At 40.4% G+C, this 4,783-nt stretch overlaps 1 non-coding gene across 1 annotated transcript; it reads left to right on the top strand.

Annotated features, from left to right (window-relative positions):
• Positions 1 to 280: 280 nt before the first annotated feature.
• LOC118901389 lies at positions 281 to 387 on the top strand. The gene has a single exon (XR_005021362.1). It is a non-coding gene; the product is annotated as a U6 spliceosomal RNA (small nuclear RNA).
• The last annotated feature ends 4,396 nt before the right edge of the window (positions 388 to 4,783 follow it).

Below are 4,783 nucleotides of genomic sequence, written 5' to 3'. Positions count from 1 at the left end.
ACATTTGTCTTTGAACATTATGCACTAATTTGCCTGTGCCAACACAGGTTCTCAACCTCAGATATTATGTAGTAAACACTTTTTATTTTAGGGATGAGAAAATGGCTGAGATGTTAAGTGAATTGCCTAAGATCACACAATGCTAAGCCCACGTGTTCCAACACTATCTGTAATTTACTAATTCCTTAATAGTAATGATAATGATAACTTTGCAAGGGTACAACATTTTAAAGTTTACAAAGAACTTCCACCCACATCATCTAATTTATATCTCACAATAGTGCTTGCTTCAGCAGCACATATACTAAAATTGGAATGATACAGAGAAGATTAGCATGGCCCCTGTGCAAGGATGACACACAAATTCGTGAAGAATACCATATTTTTATGCACCCCAGTGTTCACTGCAGCACTATTTACGATAGCCAGGACATGGAAGCAACCTAAAAGTCCATCAACAGAGGAATAGATAAAGAAGATGTGGTACAAATATACAATGGAATATTACTCAGCCATAAAAAGGAATGAGATAGCGCCATTTGAAGAGACGTGGATAGACCTAGAGACTGTCATACAGAGTGAAGTAAGTCAAAAAGAGAAAAACAAATATCATATAATATCACTTACATGTGGAATCTAGAAAAATGGTACAGATGAACTTATCTGCAAAGCAGAAATAGAGACACAGATGTAGAGAACAAACTTACAGATGCCAAGGGGGGAAAGGGAAGGGTGGGATGAATTGGGAGATTGGGATTGACATATATACACTACTATGTATAAAATAGATAACTAATGAGAACCTACTGTATAGCACAGGGAACCCTACGCAGTGGTCTGTGGTGACCTAAATGGGAAGGAAATCTAAAAAAGAGGGGATATATGTATATGTAAAACTGATTCACTTAGCTGAACAGCAGAAGGTAACACAACACTGTAAAGCAACTATACTCCAGTAAAAATTTATAAATAAAATAAGCCATGAAAGGCAAAATAAAATAAATTAATCCCACAATAACTCTGATGTACTTGGAAGGTAGATATTATTTTATAACTCAGAAAGTGACCTACATAGGTGTTAGTTATTTTCAACATGACAAAAAGTGCCATAATAAGCATAGGAAATAATATGGAAGTTTGGGGCTTATTGAACTCAGCTATTCAGTCTCATTACATAGGATTATCTCCTCTAACTGGTTAAGGCAATTCTCTGAACTACGAACTGAGGGGCTGCTCGGTGAGAAACCAAGATAGGGTCATCCTGTATGAAAATGGTGAGAGCAATGCTGTGTTAGTTTCAGGTGTACAGCAAAGTGATTCAGTTATACATATACATGCATGTATTCTTTTTCAAATTCTTTTCTGTACACCTGAAACTAACACAACATTGTTAATCAACTATACTTCAATATAAAATAAAAATTAAAAAAAAAAGGGTGAGAGCAGACTGAAGCAGATCTCAGGGAATCAGTCAAAGGGGAGAAAGAGAATAAAGCAACCCTACTAAGGGGCTTTCTTTCTCTACCACTGATGGAATTCCTCCTGTGCTTCCTGGTGACATATCTATAGCATTCTCCAGGAAACAAAGCCTATATTCTCTTGGGGGAATCTACACAATGAACACACACACACACACACACGCAAACCCAGTAGGCTGGGGGGCAAGAAGAGGGTCTTGGGAAAAACTATGTAGAATTTGAAGCCTATACTAGTGTTCTAATTATGTACTGCTACTTACCAAACCCCAAAACTTAGTGGTTTAAAATAACATCCCTTTTTACTATAGTTCACAATTTCATGCGTCAAGAATTCCCACAGGGCTCTGCTGGGCAATTCTTCTGTTTCACATGGCACAGACTGGAATGATTCAGTGAAATTCAGCTGACGGCTGGTCTGGTCAGGAGGAGACAAGAGACTTCATTCATATAACCAGTGTCTTGATGGGAATGGCTTGAAAGCTGAGCTCACCTCTGCCTCTCTCCCCCTCCATGTAGTTTCAGGGCCCTCCACGAGCTATCTCCAGTAGGGCAGTTGGATTTCTTACACAGCCGTTCAAGACTCCCAAAGATTTAGGAGGCAGCTGCTAGCCTTCGTTCAAGGAGAGGCCCAGACTGTCATAGCATTAGTTCAGCTGTGCAGTTTTGGTCCAAGAACTCACAGGTTGACTCCCTTCCAGGAGAAGCTAAATAGACCCCACCATTTGGTGGGAGCAGCACCAAAGAATTTATGACCATATTCAATCCCATACAATTCTTACCATAAACTGCTCCTATTTTCTCCATTCTTTTCATTGTTACCACTCATTCAGTGTTTTTATGATTATAATCTGAAGAAAATAATGAGGACACAGGGGGGATAATTTTTAACTCTAGGAACATGCCCCATCAACTGGGGACATGAATTGAGATGACTGATCTCTCTAGCATAACTGGTATATGTCTTGTTTCACCACCCTGGGTTTAAGTGACATAATGTATTCATAACCTCAGACATGATGCCCTTAATTCCTCTAATCACCCATTCATGTTGCAATTGTTTCCAGATTCTCCTTCCCAGATATTTTAAGAATCCTCAGGCTTGCTTGGCCATGTCTGTTGCTCACCTCTCTCTGCCAGGAGCTTGGGGGCTCTCTCTCTAAGCAGGATTTTGTAGGAGTGGCTATTGCTTCGGTCACTGTCTCTGGTCTTGATGCCAGTTCACTTCGGTCCACCTCCTGCAGCCGTATCTTGGCACACGTTATTAAGGGAATTCATTACTGTTATTTTGATCCTTACAGTGCTATGAAAGAATGACCCTCCCTTTCCAGATGAAAAGGACAAAGTTTCCTCCCTATTTTTATTCTTACACAAGATGTGTCCCCTCATGAAGCTCCCCAAGTGTCCAGCATTACCGTACTTTTTATTCACCTACACAGAGCCAGGTACCCTGGGGTTGCTGATGCAGCCAGGGAAGCTGGCACTGGATGAGTTCCAGCACATGCCTGGCCACAGGCTATGTTCAAATCCTCCTCCCAGACTTCGCTCAGACAATTGTGCTACCTGTGACTCAGTGGGTAAATTTCCCCTTTACTTACGGTGTGTTCTTTCCAGGACTGCTGTCTGCCCGTTTCCCCTCCTAACTTCTGTTAGGACTTGCCATCTCCCCATTCCCTACTCCCCTTCCTATCTTTCAGGTATGTCTCTATAGCCTGAGCTTCAATGTTCATAGGGTTCCTGGCCTTTTTTCTTAGCTCACCCTGGGTACCTCTCTCAGGCCCTAAATAAATCAATAAATGCAAACAGATATGTGATGTGTGTCTGCATGTTTGGGAGTGAGATATAGTGTCTAAATCCCTTCAACAGAAGCATCTTTGTTCCAATCCCTATCACCCAAAAGTTTTGGATTCTTGGGTTCTATTCAAACCCTGTATTTCCCCATTTACTTTACCTTTACCTTGGCTACAAACATGAATTGGGAGAAAAATAACTTCTGCATATATTTCCAGTACAGAGACAGTTCTCTTTCCTCTTTATTTCTCAGGGGACTAAACCAAAATCTGCTGTCCCTCAAAGTCTATTCTGATTGGCCTGGTTATGAACACAGGTGCTTAGCGTGGAGTAGGGCCCATTTGCTGCTTCTGCCCAGCCTGGGGTGGAGACTGGTGAGGACAGGGATTGTCTGGCTCTTTTAAAGATTGACGCCTGGGAAGCGTGATTCCCAGTGTTCCTCCTCAATCCTCAAATTAGGTTTCTCGTGTGCATGGGGAACATCTGTCCCCTGGGGGCGGATTTGTAGCGTCAGGAGTTACTACCACTTCTAAGCATGATCACAATTTGAGGACTTGAGAATGTATCACCAGCAGAATCAGTGTGTGAGCTTGCCGCACGTCCCTTCTTCACACACGGAGAGAGCATGAGATGGGGCCCCAGCACAGTGTGAACTGCCTTCTAAAGTCATTAAGCCTTATAAGCTGTTAGATAATTCTAATTATCCATGAATCATCTATGTCTGATTTATCTCATTAACATGTCTCTCAGTTAGTTACCATTACATGTTTTTGAGCTTTCGTAGCATTGTAAATGTACTCATTATGAGACGCTCCGGCATTTGGCACTGAATGTTCTTTTGCTTTGGGCTTTTTTTTGTATCTTTCGCCACCAACATCATCTCTCCCCTAGAGGTCACTCTCACTCGTGCAAACATCCTGATCTCAGAACCAATTTAGATTCTGTAGAACTCCCCAGGCAGTCTCAAAGAAGGAAGGAAGGGGAAACTGATGGCAGTTTGACGAGAAATAAGAGGGTCTTTAAAAGAGCTTTCCCACGGCCCTCACCACAACCCCCTTACTGTCTGCTGGCAGCATATTCGTGGTAGGTCCCAATGAAGCTTATCAATGTTGTTTTTAATTTTTTTTAAAACAAAAACAACTAAATGAATTTTTTTTCTTGTTATTGATGCAATACACATTCATGATAGGACCTGTGGAATTTCCAGATAAGCAAACAGAAAATTTTAAAAATATCTTCGGGAGATAAATTCTATTAACACTGGTGAACGTTCCTCCATGTTTTTTTTTCTGTATACATAAACAAATATGAGAGCATATGGACCACACTATACATTGTTTTGTAACCAACCTTTTCATCTGACAAACTACCTTGAATATTTTTAGTGTTCATATAAATAATCTTTTAGATAGTCATTTAAAATAGATTATAATATTTCATTTTATGGATTCACCATTATTTCACTATTTACTTACTGATGAAAATTTAGGTTGTTCTATTTTTCAGTCTTATAAATA

This window comes from Balaenoptera musculus, chromosome 9 (genome assembly GCF_009873245.2).
Source record: "Balaenoptera musculus isolate JJ_BM4_2016_0621 chromosome 9, mBalMus1.pri.v3, whole genome shotgun sequence".
NCBI classification, from domain to species: Eukaryota; Metazoa; Chordata; class Mammalia; order Artiodactyla; family Balaenopteridae; genus Balaenoptera; species Balaenoptera musculus.
The sequence above is the reverse complement of the archived record's forward strand: the minus strand, read 5'-3'. Positions and strand labels throughout refer to the sequence as shown.